The sequence below is a fragment of the Cyprinus carpio genome, chromosome B3, assembly GCF_018340385.1.
Source record: "Cyprinus carpio isolate SPL01 chromosome B3, ASM1834038v1, whole genome shotgun sequence".
NCBI classification, from domain to species: domain Eukaryota; kingdom Metazoa; phylum Chordata; class Actinopteri; order Cypriniformes; family Cyprinidae; genus Cyprinus; species Cyprinus carpio.
The window spans coordinates 2,415,111-2,431,582 of record NC_056599.1 but is presented as its reverse complement, the minus strand read 5'-3'; the positions used below and the strand labels follow the sequence as shown (position 1 = coordinate 2,431,582).

Below are 16,472 nucleotides of genomic sequence, written 5' to 3'. Positions count from 1 at the left end.
AACAGCTGAAACAGAAAATACAAAATTTTTGGTCACACAGTAAAGGCATAATTCAAAAATGCAAAGTGTTAGCAGTTTGAAAAATCAAGAATAACAGAATCAATAATAATTATTGCTAAATGCTGGACCGTTCTCATTTCGATCTGCAAATGGAACCTGAAGGATTTTTTTTAAACCAAGCATGAACCGAAATGAAAACATTTAGCTTTTTATCCGTATATATAGGCCTTATTTAATGACTGTTTAATAACAATAGCAAGCATAAGATCCTTTGTGTAAAGGTCTTTCTTTTAATTTTTGATGAGTAGACTGTAGCCTAAGACTATCCTACATTTCGAAATTAACTCACTGTATTTTTTCTGTACTGCATTTTTTAATGGTTTTTTAAAGATGATACAATGTTATATCATAATGTTATTGTTGTTTTACCTCCTCCTTTTATCTAATTTTACAATTACATTCAGTTCGCAATCCGTCCCTTTGCACCACCTGGCGGTAGTTTCGCGAATGAATTTAACACGCGACCTGCGGCAGTACGCAAGGCGGTAGTACCCATTTTGGTTGTCTACCATCTGTAGAACAAAAGTCATCATGGTAGATATTTGAGAATTGGCTTACTAGTCATATGGAGCGAAGTGTCCTGGAGATGTTGTCCAAGAGGAGTTCCACTCCGACTCTGCTGGGGTGCAGGCCATCAGCGCGAAAAAGCCTAGGATGCTCCCAGAAAAGATTCCAATTATTAACAAATAGCAGTTTCTGTTCTTTACACCATGACAATAACCATTCATTTAATGCAAAAATTCTACTGAACCTTTCGTGTCCTCATCGATACGTGGGCAGTGGTCCTGACACCATGATCATCGCCGCGGGCGTCGTGCTGCACACTGTCGTGCGTGACGGACAATGGAGTCTCCGACGATCACAGCATCACGTTCCATCTAGCGGAGGGGAGCGAAGCAGTTCCGGATGGAGATCTCGAAGACCGGAGGGGGAGAAATAGTCACCTGAAACCTGGCTTGCGTCCTCTGCTTTGGATGCACCCAGGGTCCGTGGTGTCCCAGCGCCGGAGTGAAGGACATCTGGGAAGATTGCGCCCTGGGTGCACCGGGCCTGTGCAGAGAAACACATGGAGTAGAAGTTGTGGGACTGTTAGCAGCACGCTGTATACTTACCCCGGACTTGTGAGCGTCAGCCTGGGAGGTTTCCAGCGCGGCTCTCCGCTCTCTCAGCTGGGCCTGCCTCACCTCCAGGTCGCGAATCTGCTTCTCCACTGCCTCCAGCTCGAGCTGCACCGAAAGCAGCTCCAACGTGTCGTCACCTGCACTCAAAGGTAGACATACATCCGCCATTAAAGCAAGTAATGTAGTGTCGTGTCTGCTGCCATGGATCTGAGGGATCACACTCAGTTTTGTTTTGTTTCCAGAAGATAGACTTTATTTCAGAGAGAAACGAAGCCGAGATGTTCTCTGCGAGAAGATCTCTCGAATGTTATGTGGTATCTCCTTGTATACCATATACAGGGCGTTCCCAATATTCCATAATTTTCCTTAGGCTTACAATTCGATCCCCAGAGAGAAGGGGCCCCCTATTTGGTCTGGTAAGGAGAAAGACCCTTTTCCCAGATGTTTCTCATCTGGGTCTGGACATTCTAGTCACGTAGGCATCTTTCTTCCTATACTAAAACCATAGGATTATAATGGAATAATAACTATTGACATATGTGGCTAAATTCACCTTAATTATACTTGATTGATAAAAAATCTTATTAATAAAAATCTCCCACATTTTGCCCTTTGAGACTTAGTAAGTCTCATATTTGATTATTTTTATTCAGAGTGCTACTCCATAGTACATACTCCATTTAATTGAAACAATAGAATGGCTGTTGATATTTTTAATTTTTCTTTCTTACAGTGTTTAATTATAGAATTGTGTTGTTGATGTGTGGTGTGATTTCTAAGCAGTGAATGTATGTTACAGTGTCAAAGAAAAATTTCCTCTCTGTGAAAACAGACTGGACAATAAAGTTCAATCAATCATAATCCAGTCTTATTAGTTAACACTACCTAGTGACTAAATAAGTCACACTGTATTATCACCAATTAATAGATTATGCAATTTCACTCTGGGGAGCAACAGGACCAAACATCTCCTTCCACAGTTGACTAGGAGGGAGTAAAAGATCCAGCCTCCCTAAACCCTTTCTTAATAGAAAACTATGTTATAAGCATGAGCATGCAATTGGTTCAGCTCTTGCCTGTGGTTGTCACAGAAGTGTATAAAAGACATAAAAATACATACAAAACATAACACATTGAATATCACAAGATTATAATAGTTGATCTTCAGCCCAGATACTCTATGTATCGTAGAGGGCCACCCTGGGCAGAAGTTAGGCTAACACTTACACCCAGGGTATGGTTCATCTTTAGACCTCTTCATCGTCCTCGTTAGAGTCACTTGAACTATCATCAAAAGTTTGTTCATTTAAGTTCAGTTTGTTTAGCCATCCTTCATAAAATTCCCTTAGGCTCCTTTCTGTGATAATTTGTTGATTATTTGGGACTTTTATCACTTCCATTTGCTTAGCCGTAGCGCTGACGATTAATGTTCTTAATATAGGTAATACACAACAAAATAACAATCCTCCTATTAGTATGGCAACTCCCAAAAACATTACCAGTTTAGCAAACCATGCTCCCCATGCTCCAAATTTCAAATCAATCCAATGCCAAATTTGTTTGTCTCTTCCGGGATTTGCTGTAACTTCAGCTCTTAATTTTTTAATTTTAGTCATAACTTCACTAAAAGCTCCCCCAGGGGCAGTATTATTTGGTATAAAAGTACAACATTGATCTCCAAACATAACACAGACTCCTCCCTTGTCCGCCAAAAGCCAGTTAAGAGCCTGTCTGTTTTGCCAGTCTGTTTGTTGGTCTCCTAACAAGGTTAATGCATCATCAGTATAATTAATGAATCTTTGTTGATTATAATAAATGTAATTAATCCACTCTGCATTTTTGTTTGGTGTGATCCAAACAAATATTGACTCAAAACCTGTTTTTATTTCATCTCTTGCCTTGAATTCATTAGGAATTCCTCTCGGTTGTCCAATTGAGTGTAAATATACATTGGGGTCTGGCTCGTAACCTCTTTTAATTTTGTTGTCTTCCTTACTTGTGCTTTGTTCTGTTCCCCATTGTGCCATGTTAACTTCTTGAAGTAATCGTACTCTTACACATATACCTTTCCATCCTACTGGTAAAGAAGGCAGTAATATCTCACCTCCACAAATCCAAAAGAAATCTGATATTATTAATGATTGGTCTTCATAAATTTCTATTGAAGGTAATGCAATAGTTTGATTTTCACATTCTTCAGGCGTTATTTTACTTCCATTAGTTGTTCCGAGTGCTAACAGTTCTGGAGCTCTAGCAGGAATTCCTGATTTCCAAGAATTTTTCTTATCTATGTACCAAATAATAGCACATTTTCCTTTAAATTTGCCCACATCTTGTGTTCCCTTTGGTGTATGGAAACACTCATATTCCTGTTTATAATCTATGCTATACCATTTTGGAATCTCTACTTTCCGTTTTTCAATTTTTATATTTTGGCTGACATCTTAGTACTGACACCAAGATCCCCAGAGTGGTCTAAAAAAATAATCTGTTACTTTAGAATTTCCCAAAAATCCTAGACATTCAGCAAAACAATATGGTCTGGTAAAATCTGTTAAATGACAAAAGTTTCTCCCAAATTTGGTATGGCTATTACTTTGTTTAACGGAGATTTGGAGCACAGCAAGCAATTTTCTTTTCCTGTTTCTCTAGCAGTAAAGGCTGCCCATTTATACCATTCATTATTTTGGGCTGTATCCCATAATGCATCAATATGATTAATGTCTTCATCACCTTGAACATCATAATCAGTGTTTTTACGATTTTTGATTATCATTGGTTCTGTTGGGTTGATAATCATTGTCACTTTTGTTCAAAGGTTGAAAAGTCAACTGAAGGGAAGTCAGGTTGCTTTCCATTGGTTGAGTTTGGGTTTGCATTATTAGATGCATTAGGCATAGGATGGTCTTCAGACATGTGGTCAGACTCATTCTCTGTCCTCTCCAGTTCGTCTGACAGGAGGAAAGGAGCTTCTTGTGGATCTTTCTCTGTGCTCTTGGCAGTTTGCACTTCATCATGTGTCTCTGGTCTTTCCTCGTTACTTTCTCCTGCATCGTCTGACTATCTGTTTTCTTTTCTTTCTGCCTTTCCCGTGGGAACTCTAGTACAGTGGTTTAGATGATACCAGGTTGTGCTTCTCTCCACTTGAACTGCTGTTGGAGTAGCTCTCACCACTTTGTAGGTTCCTTTTCTCCTGAGCTCATTCCACTTTCTCCGGAATACCCTCAGATATACTTGGTCACCTGGAACAACTGGACAGGCAGTCTCCAATTCCTCTCTGCGCTCTTTTATTTTTTTCCTGTAAATAGATAACTTTATGCATAGCAGTTCATTTCTTCATATTATATCGAAGTTTCATTTATAATTGCTCTAGAGGCAGTCCTTTGTAGGGACCTTTACAATATGGCACATGCATGGGTCGACCCGTAAGCATTTCATGCGGTGTTAAGTGCATGTTCCTGTTAGTTTGCATGTGATAGCTTATTAGTGCAAGAGGTAAAGCATTAATCCAAATAAATTTAGTACTTTCACATATTTTGTTTACTTTGGCCTTGATAGTACTGTTTAATTTTTCTTATCACTTCTTTCTGTTTCATTTGTTTAATTTTCCTTATAATTTTCCTTATCACTTCCCCCCTTGCGCAATGGTCAAAACCATGCGCATCTGCAATAAGAATATTCAAAAATGAAGTAGGTGCAACAATGTTTCCTTCATGTGTATGCCAGATCTCTTGTTAGTCTTTTTTAGCTTCCCATCTGTTACACATTTATTGTTCATAGGGGCCTGCTTGTTGTTGAATTCGAATTATATAATCCAATTGAGGTTGAGGTTCAATATGTACTACAGGTGCTAATATGGCTACCTGACACACTGAAGCTTTTTTATCTTCAAAATCCACTGTAATGTTTCCCTTAATGACACTGTTTACCTGTATATGTAAACAAATACCTACTCTCTTCTGCAAGTGGCACACTGTAGTAAACTGAATAAAGATCAGTTACGGTAAAATATTTGGCATCAGTAGGGAAATTCATCAGTAATGTGTGCGGGTTTGGAACTTCAGCTGGCAAATTTCATTTATTATTTATAAGTCTTTTTCATCATTCGTCCTACATTTTTTTTTTCAATTTTTTCTACAAATTCTGCAATATGTCAGACAGACTTAGTTATTAAAAATATTAATTTTAACAAATTCACCATCTGGTATTTATAGCTGCTCCATTTACCTGTTATGATGTATTTGGAGACACAATTTGCTGTCCTTTTGTTTCTTTCTGCCATTTTTGTTCTATTTTCTCATCTCTCTGTTAATCATTTATCATTGTGCATTGAAATTCTGATTTTAGTAGCTGTGCTTCAATAAACTTTCCCCATTTATTGACTCACATCATGTTCTATCTGTCCTGTCCAATAGACATTTGATTTTGGCTCTGCAACTACCATTCTGTTCCTATTGCAGCAATATATATTCCTTCTGTAGAACACCTAATTTGTAGTCCTAATTTGCGTAATGCATCTCTTCCTAACAAATTGATAGCAAATTTGATACCAGAATGGGCATTGTTATACTTTGATCTTTTGTTTGTAGACACACTAGAGCTGTTATTGGAATTAATTGCATTTTCCCTGAGAATCCTATTGTCTTTGCAAATTTTTCCAGACAAGGGGAGATGTGAGACATATTTTAAATTTAAGCAGGTAAAAAAACACCTGTGTCTAAGATCGTGGGTGTGGTTTTTTCCTTCTATTTTATTTTGCATAATAAGCTCTTGATCAGCTTTAGTTGTTAAAATTGGAAGCTGACTCTCCCCTGTAGGATTCTCTGGGCACCCCTAATAGCCTGGATTGGGACCTCCCCAAGGGTTTACTGGGCCCTGTACTGGACCCTGGTTAGGCTGTTGCCAGCTCTCTCCCTTCCACACTGAGGGTACTTTTAAGGTGGATAGGTGGGATAGTCATTTTTATTATGTCCGGGCTGTTCCATCTGCCCAGCACACACCTGGAGGACCAGTATAAGTCTCTTCCTCTCTGGCCTCGCTGTATGAGTTTCTTTCTCTCTCCCATTGTCCTGGCTGTTGAGTATAAACAATAATTATGGGCACAGGGATCGGGTGTGCATTTGGAGGGATTGCTGTAAGTGGGCTAAACAATGTTGCCATTACTGAGTCTCTTTCTGGATCCCCTTCAGTTTCTTGCTTCCACCTTGTCAGCTGTTTCTGAACATATGTGGTTGGATTTTCTGTGTCTCCCAGCTCTCGTCTCTTCAATGATTTAGGATTCAGTCTGATCGGATACTCCGTACGCAGTGCCTGCCACACTGCTGGTCAGAATGCATCAAAAACAATTACATCCATATTGTGAGAGTTCACTGCTCTGTTTAGAGTAGTTATTTGAAGAATTTCATCCATCTTTGTCCCTCCTACAATTTTAGCCAGCAAAGCTTTAATGTCTCCCACAGCCAAAAGTCTGCCCATAGTTTCTTCCTCAAACACCCTGATCCACTTTCCAGCCCCCTCATGAATATCTGGGAGGCGATTGACCAGCCCCTCGAGGTCCTGTGGAGCCCAGGGGACTTACTGTCCCTGCTCACCCTTGATTAAAATTGGGAGTTGTGCAGCCAGTGGTCTGAGTGTCCCCTTTTCTCTGCCTTGTTCCCATTTTCCGTTATCAAATAACTCATCTGCTTTATGTACATCCTCATTACTGTCAAACAACTTACTTATCCCTCTTTCTAATTTATTTACATCTTGCATATTTTTCCTGATTCTTTCATTTTCTCTTCTATTTTTTCTTCCATAGCTTCTACTTGTGCTTCTATTTCTATTTATTATCTTTTCTCCTTATTTTTTCTAAACCTTCCTCAAACCTGGGTTTATCTTCCTGGTTTGCTTTCATTTTTATTTTTATTTTTATTTAATTTTTTTTATTTATTTTTTTAACGCTGTACGTGCCTGTCTGTAACAATCAATCTGCAAATTTTCTTCACTTTTCTTTCTGTCTTGCCTCTGTGTTTACACAGCTGGTTCCTCTTTACCATCCATCTCTATATGCCCCTCCGTCTCCAGTTCTCTGTTACTTCCACTGTTCCCTTGAGGATTGGGAACTCTCCCTCTTAGGGAAATAGGGGGGAGACTCAGAAAATACCTTTGTCTCTTTGTCTGCCTGTAACTTTTTAACATATTCTCTCCTTCCTTCTTAAACATGGCTATTACTTATTTCTTCTTTTTCCCTTTCTGCTTCTCTTTTTTCTCTTTTTCTTACTTATGCTTTTAGCTTTATAGTTTTTTTTTATTTGATCAGAGTTTCCATCTCCTCACACAATGCTACATCGAATGTCCCTTCCTTTTGCCATTTTGTCATATTTTTGTTCTCTTCTGCCATTTGTTTGAGATCTTATTTATTAGCTCTTTACACAGTGGATATTTTAATCCTATTATTTCCTGCCATATCTGAGTGGCTTTCATATCTTTTCTTATAATATTACAATCCAATATATACTTTTTAATTCTTTATATATATATTTTTTATTTATCTATATTTATCTATATATTTATTAATCTATCAACTTATCTTATCTATTTTTATCCAGTTTTTCCAAAAAAAATTTCTTTATTCCTTAGTCTTTATTCATGCCTCTTTGTATTTAATTATTAATTCTGTCTGATGCATTTACACTTTTTGTATAAATTGATAATCTCAACTCTATTTTACTATCACTCAGTATGTATAAAATTTCTAAAGATAATTCTTTATTTATCTTTACTTCTCTTTATTGTTTTGTCGGCACTTATATTATTTTTTAATATACTTATTTAACTTAATGCCTTGCTCTCACTTCTACTGCTCTGGTCTCACAAAATTTCTCCTTCTCTTTCACACAGACATCCCAAATGCAAAAGCTTGTAAAAGATCTTGATTCAAATTTTATTGATTCTATTTTCCTAACACATTAACTCCTTCTAAACCCTTTCATCCTTTGTCCCTTCATTCTATAGGGCTCAATCTCTCATACTTTTATCCCTTGATTTATAGGGCTCATCAATCAATCATCCCTCTCGAGTGCGGTAGTTGCGTCCAATTCTGCCAGATCACATTTAAGTGATGGTCCAGGAACGGTGCGCAACTTTTACCCACCCGATACGGAATATATTTGTTCAAACATTCTCATCCCGTTCAGACCTTTGAGTTAGTGACCTTTCACCTTGTTCTTTCTCAAAGCGGTAGCCGTGGGACTTTTCCTCGTGATTCTACATCTGTTTCCCGTTTATTGCTGTCCTTCTTTAGACCAGTCTTCAATAAACACAGACCCTTACATACAATAAATTTCTGCCTACACCATTTAGTCTTAATTTAGGTTACCTATCAAGGCCTTCCTAACATTATACCAAATATGTGTATGCAGTTTTTCTTCTGGAAAAAAAAACCCCCATTTTAATTTATTTATTTAATTCTAAATTTTGGAAGAGCAGATTTTAAGTGACCTTACCACTCAGAATGACTGTTCAACAACACACACTAATTATATAAGCAAAAATGCTTACCTTATTCTATGGTGGCCACCACTGTGTGTGTGTTGCTCATCAGCCAGTTCAAAAGCGGTCGTCCACTCTGCTGCTCCTTTCCAGTCCCTGTTCGGGCGCCAAATGTAGTGTCGTGTCTGCTGCCATGGATCTGAGGGATCACACTCAGTCTTGGGGTTTTGTTTCCAGAAGATAGACTTTATTTCAGAGAGAAACAAAGCCGAGATGTTCTCTGTGAGAAGATCTCTCAAATGTTATGTGGTATCTCCTTATATACCATATACAGGGCATTCCCAATATTCCATAATTTTCCTTATGCTTACAATTCGATCCCCAGAGAGAAGGGGCCCCCTATTTGGTCTGGTAAGGAGAAAGACCCGTTTCCCAGATGTTTCTCATCTGGGTCTGGACATCCTGGCCACGTAGGCATCTTTCTTCCTATACTAAAACCATAGGATTATAATGGAATAATAACTATTGACATATGTGGCTAAATTCACCTTAATTATACTTGATTGATAAAAAACCTTATTAATAAAAATCTCCCACAGTAACAGTGAGTAAAGCAATGGTAATGTGTGTGAATAGTGTATTAGCAATGCACGCGGGATTAGTGACAACCACGCTGGCAATGCTAATGGCTATAAGCTAAATAGCGGACTCGGGAAATCAAAATAAAACTAGTGATAACAAGGCGCTCTGATTGTTTTATTGTAGAATACGATAGATATATTCACATGTTATAGAAACGAAAATGATGGTGTATAAAATATAATTTTAAGATAAAAAATAGTCACTAAAAAATAATGTGATGGAGCTCAAACTCAATACACACGGCAGCAATTATCAGGTTAGCTTCCATATTTCATTCTAGTAATGTTTTTTTTTCTGCAATATTTTTTCTTTAACATTTCATGTTACTAAAAATATTAAAATGTAATGGATAATGGATCAAAATTGTATATATTTATATCTTTTTTTGAAATGTTGATTTGTGTCAGTTTTTGCATAATGATTACATTCCAGAAGACAGAGAAGACAGTGCTTTTTTCCTGCATCATGGAAGATATGTAGATCGTACCCCCCCCCCCCCAAATGGCTCTGGATTTTCATATTTTGTTGGATTTTCCATTTGTTTCCTTTGCCAGACATTTTTCATTTGAACAAGTGTGAACGCTGCCATCTGAATCTTGGTGCTCACCAAATGAGAAGACCCATGAAAGATGGCTCTCAGTCTGCTCCCAAACAACTCTGCTGCAGTTTGACTAAAATATGAACAAAGACCAAAAATGTCAAAAGATGTTATCAAGAGCTTTTCTTAAAAACATTTTAAAGTACTAAATCTGTTCTGTTTTAGCTCAGTTCATCAGAAGAGATCAGAACCAGAGCCTATTTTTGTTTCTATCAAGAGTGACTGGTCTATGCATCAGCCAATAATGTTTAAGAGTAGAGATACACGACCTGTTCTCAGGTAAAACTGAGTTATATATAATTTCTATAAAAATATTATTATATTATGGTATTTATATGATCATTTAAGAAATTCTTGTGATTTGTTTGTGGGCATTTTTTTTATCTGAATGTAACGTATACAAACAATTTTTACATAAACAGTGTTAAGGAAATGATTTCAAAGTGCTCTTTAAAGTTAATTTGATAATGATAAATGAATATTTGATTTGCTGAATATTTGATTTGCTGAATATATATATATATATATATATATATATATATATAGTAATTCAAAGGATTAACTTTAACCTCTCTCTGTTTTTAGCTCAGTTCAGTGGAATAGAGCAGAACCAGAGACCAGCTGTGTGTCCATGAAGAGTGACATGTCTATGCATCATCCAGAAGATTTTAAGAGTGGAGATAAACGACCTGAACCCGGGTAATGCATAAGTTATAAATAATTTGCATAAAATATTATTATAGTATGGTATTTATTTGATCATGAATTTTCTACAAGCAATTAAATAAAAGCGTATTTGCTACAATATTATTAGAGAAAAAGTAAATGAGCTAGGAGTGTGCAATATTTATTGTTGTCATGATCCGGTCACTGAACTGCCGTTAATTCACCAAGCAGACTTTCACACTATACAGTACACCCTGGACTAGATTTCCCATGATCCATTGCACCAATCACAAGTTCACCTGATAACAATCACACCATGCACCTGAGAACAATCACACACACACAGCATAATCATCAGACACACTTTATAAGCATTGGACTTCTTCTCACACATGGCTGAGTACAGTTCTGCACATATCCCTCCCCTAGTGATATCTGTGATAGGTAAGCCTGTCTGTGTTAGTTTCTAGTTTTCATAGTTTAGTCTTTCAGCCTTTCCCTGTTAGTTTCTAGTTTTCATAGTCTTGTTTCAGATCCTTATTTTCAGTCTTGTTTCAGTTCCTTTTTTTCATAGTCTTGTATGTGTTTCTAGTTTTCATAGTCTTGTCTCTGTGTCTAGTTTTCATAGTTTAGTCTTTTTCTTGCCTTGCCATGTTTTGACCCTTTTGCTCTGGATACTGGATTACCCCTCTTGCTTAGCCCTCTGGACATTGTTCGCTCCTCGAAGACCCACGCTTGCCCTAGGAATATTCTTTGTCTTACCCTCTATATACCTGTTTGCCAGTGTTTGACCCATGCCTGTTACGACCACGTCTCTGTGTAATAAAAGCTTGAACATGGATCCGCACGTCTCACGACTCATCAGCCCCATTACAGAATACTCAGCCACACAAGGATCCAGCGGCTTTTCTAAGGGACCCTAGCCAGGTATGGACCCATTTGAGCAGCTGCTTGACCTGCGACAGGGGAGTTTATCCCGATCTGAATATGTCACTCACTTTTGTGAATTATCTGCTAAGGTACCTTTTAACGAGTTAGTATTAAAGGACATTTTTCGTTTCAGACTGAGTGAACCCATAAAATCATGGGTGCCAGAGGGTAAATTTCATTGTAGTCTAAGGTACTTTATCGACTACGCTTTGCTATCTGCTGGCTCTTTGTTCACTGTGGGTATCGCGGAAGAGGAATAAGACACTGCGTCTTTGCCTGTATTGGTGGACGCACCAGTTCACATTCACAAGATGGCAGCCACAGCAACACTCCGTCATGTCACTGCTGCCACTTATGAGTTAAGTCAAGTGACCGTCGATCTTCCACAGGCTCGTCACGTCTCAGCTGAACTTCCAGAGGCTCGTCATGTCTTGTCTGTTGCACCTAGAGCCTGGAGGTCAGCTCTTCAGTATCCCAGACTGGCATCCAGCATGGACGATCCACCGCTGCTGTCAGTAAGAGCATCAGTATCCCAAAACCAGCACGTTCAACCGCTCCTGTGCAGGAACTGATTCCCCAGTCTGAAGTGCTTCCCATGATGGGGATTGTTTTATGTTGTGTTTGGGCTGCGTACACCACCACTTAAACTCTAGAGGTGGTGGTGTCCACTATGATTTTTCCAGAGTCTTGCAGCTAATACTGCAGAACCTTCCGAGGTAGTGGCGCTTGCTGCTGTGTCCCCAGAGGCGATGGTGTCCGCAGCAGTTTCTCCAGAAGTGGTGGTGGCACATGCTGCACAACCTCCCGAGGCGGCGGCACTCGCTTCAGCTCCTTGCGTGGTGGTGACGCCCAGCAACTCACTTTCATCCCGTTATGTCACTGTCAAAGGAACCTTTGATGAACATTGTTTCTGCCCTGCTAAAAAGACTATTAATGAACTCCACCTGTTTTCTGTAGGTACTGCTGTAGAACTTCCGGAGGCTGGGGGAGAACCTGCAGAACCTCCAGAGGTGTCAGTGGTATCAACCTGTGAACTCTCGTCCTGTCACTGTTATGGAGGCAGTCTATGAACCCTCGTCTTGTCCTGCCACGGCTATGGAGGCCGTGAACCTCCGCTATGAACCGCCGTTCTGTCCTGTTATGGCTATGGAGGCCGTCTATGAACTCTCGTTCAGTCCTGTCATGGCTATGGAGACCTTTTATGAACTCTCTGTGTTCCCTGCCTCAGTCCCTGAGACCAGGAATGCACTGCCTGTGTTGTCTGTCTCTGCTTTATCTAGGCCCCAGTCTCTGCCATGGGTCCTGGCCCCATCTGCTCTGCCCTGGTGGCCTCCAGTTCCATCTGCTCCACCCTGGTGGGCTTCTGTCCCATCTGCTCTGCTGTGGTGATCTTCTGCGCCACCCTGGTGGGCTTCTGTCCCATCTGCTTGGCTGTGGTGGTCTTCTGCTCTGCCCTGGTGGGCTCCAGTTCCGTCTCCCCCGGCCTGGCAGACACCTTTTCTGTCTGCTCCACCCTGGTGGACTCCTGTTCCGTCGGCTCCACCCGGGCTTCCTGCTCTGCTGGCTCTGCCTCAGTCCCCGGCCACTCCACTTCCAAATGGACTTGGCCCTCCATCCCCCCCCAATAGAGCGTCTGGAGGGGGGAGGGAGGGGGGGTGCAGTTTGACTAAAATATGAACACAGACCAAAGATGTCACACGATGTTATCAAGAACTTTTCAAACACTTTAAAGTACTAAATCTGTTCTGTTTTAGCTCAGTTCATCAGAAGAGATCAGAACCAGAGCCTATTTTTGTTTCTATCAAGAGTGACTGGTCTATGCATCAGCCAATAATGTTTAAGAGTAGAGATATACAACCTGTTCTCAGGTAAAACTGAGTTATATGTAATTTGTATAAAAATATTATTATATTATGGTATTTATATGATCATTTAAGAAATTCTTGTGATTTGTTTGTTTTTCATCTGAATGTAACACATACAAACACACACAAACAAACAATTTTTACATAAACAGCGTTAAGGAAATGATTTCAAAGTGCTCTTTAAAGTTAATTTGATAATGATAAATGAATATTTGATTTGCTGAATATAGTAATTCAAAGGATTAACTTTAACCTCTCTCTGTTTTAGCTCAGTTCAGTGGAATAGAGCAGAACCAGAGACCAGCTGTGTGTCCATGAAGAGTGACATGTCTATGCATCATCCAGAAGAGTTTAAGAGTGGAGATACACGACCTGAACCCGGGTAAAGCATAAGTTATAAATAATTTGTATAAAATATTATTATAGTATGGTATTTATTTGATCATGAATTTTCAACAAGCAATTAAATAAAAGCGTATTTTCTACAATATTATTAGAGAAAAAGTAAATGAGCTAGGAGTGTGCAATATTTATTGTTGTCATGATCCGGTCACTGAACTGCCGTTAATTCACCACGCAGACTTTCACACTATACAGTACACCCTGGACTAGATTTCCCATGATCCATTGCACCAATCACAAGTTCACCTGATAACAATCACACACACACAGCATAATCATCAGACACAATTTATAAGCATTGGACTTCTTCTCACACACGGCTGAGTATTCCTCTTCTAGCGATAGCTGCGATATGTAAGCCTTTCCGTTAGTGATGGCAAAATGAGGCTTCCTGAACCACTGAGACCTCGCAGCCCATTGCTTCACCAAAAGGTTCATTACTCAAAGCTTCATTCGTTATTGCTCACTAGTGACACTTAGCTACTGTGCAAAGAAATAGCAGACCAGTAAATTAATACTGAATCAATGACCTGAGCAGATATTTGTCCATTGCCTGGGTATCAAATAAAATATGTTTCTCTCTCTGTCTGAATTTACTTGTGCAGAGACAACTGTCACACACAGATCGTTAATTATTCATAAATTGTTTGGATAGTGACAGTAGGAACAACAAAAGTGAGACTGTGTTGAGTGTAGTGCTTATGGTGGAGGGAGTGTAATAACGCAAATTGCAACAGAAAAGTGTGGGGTGGGAAAGGTTAAGAATTGTTTCTGGTGTGTTTTGTGCATTGAACTGTTACTAGTTTTAGTGCAATGTTGTGCTTATGGGACTTTGGATTTAGAGGAACAAACTGCAACACTGCAGTTTGGGGTGGGTGAAGGAAGGATCACACATTATTTTTATCGAGGAACAGAATTTTTTCAAGTGTGTTGGGGCTTAGACAATTCCTCTTCTTGGACAGAACCTCTCCAGCCTTGGAAAAGATCCTTTCGCGTGGAACAGATGATGCGGGGGGACATAAAAATGTCAGTGCCAGCTGGTATAAATGAGGGTACAGGTGTTTATGTTGAGCCCAATATACTAGTGGATCCTCAGATCTTGTGAGATTCACTTCGGATAAATATCGGTCCACTTCTATAGTAGCATCTGCTGTTGCGCTTGAGCTCATTCTACTGTGATCCACCGTGCTATTCAGCAGATGCCAAAGGTCACCTGATAATAGAGGTACAAAGACAAAAACTCCATTTACAATGGTTCACAGTAATAATCACTAATGTGAACATTCACACAACAAAGACATATACTACTTACTGTTTGAAGATTGACCTGCTTCTGAAGAGGCTGGCAACTGAGCTGGGGGTGTGTTGGTGGAAGCAGAATGGAGACCAGAACTTCTGATCACAGTAGCGTATTCCGATTTTGATCTTGATATAGCTTCTTGAAGTGTCCCTTGACTCAAGAATCCCATTTTTTTAATTTGGGATCCAATAACGTGGGTATGGTCATCACCAGGGTGCGATTTGCCGGGGGGGATGGGGGGGATTTCCCCCCCTCTGGTCTATGCATCCCTCCCTCTGCTAAATAACTTTTATCCCCGGTGGGGATAAAAACATCATGTAAACCCGCTCTGACGTCCCGATCTGAATCAAATGACTCGCGATACGCGCTTTGAAGTCCCGATCCGAATCAAATGACTCGCGATACGCGCTATGAAGTCCCGATCCGAATCAAATGATTCGCGATATGAGATTTGATTGGAGCGCTTAGAAACAGTGAATCATTTTGCGACGCGGTTTAACTGATTCGGAGTTTCGAAAAGCTCCGTTGTGTTCTTTGCTCGCTTTCTCTGTGTAATTTGTTGTTTGAATAACCGTGGACATTAAATCATTACAATTAATAGGCCTAACGTAGACTTACAATGTTTTTATTAAACTGAGATTTCACTAAATACAATTTCCGTCGTATTAAAAACATTTCATAAAAATTTTCAAAAGCATCCCCCCCTCTGTTTTTTTTCACAAATCGCACCCTGGTCATCACACTTATTGATTCCAAATGAACTGCGTGTTCCCCGACCCTCCGTCCAAGGCTGTGACCCAGCTGCCTTGTTAAGTTGGACTTAAGGCCTTCTAGCTTATTCATTACAGCATGATTAAGCATTTTCATCAAAGATATCACTTTGGAGGCAGACACCCTTTTCTCTCCTGAAAGCTCTACTGTAGCCTGGCGGAAAGGGGCAAGAACATCTAAAGCATCCTGGACTGCCTCATACTCCAGGGCTGTTGGAGGGGTGATTTCGGTCTTAAGAGAGGCCAGTGCTGCCCCCACTGGCTCTCTCAGCTGATACAGACGTTCCAGCATGTTGTAAGTGCTGTTCCAGCGAGTGTCCACTTCAATGATCATTTTCAGAACTGGTCTCCCCATCTGCTCCTGTAATTGGGCTAGTCTCTCTTTTGCTGTAGGGCCGGTTCAAAAATAGGTCACAAGTTTCCTACATTTGGATCGAATGTCATTGAAGCTACTGATGTCATCAAAAGATTTCCTCACAATAAGGTTTAGAGCATGTGCAATGCATATCGCATGCCTAACATTCAATGATCGTACACATGCTATTAGGGCTGTGCAATTAATCGCATTTGATTGTCATGCGCATCTCATCAGTAAAGCCAGTCCCTTGATTAGTATTAAATCACCATCACCTACTTTCATATTGA

General features: G+C 39.7%; 1 pseudogene; it reads left to right on the top strand.

Moving 5' to 3' along the window:
* The window catches only part of LOC122136437, a 33,740-nt pseudogene that overhangs the window by 13,894 nt on the left and 3,374 nt on the right, over positions 1-16,472 (top strand).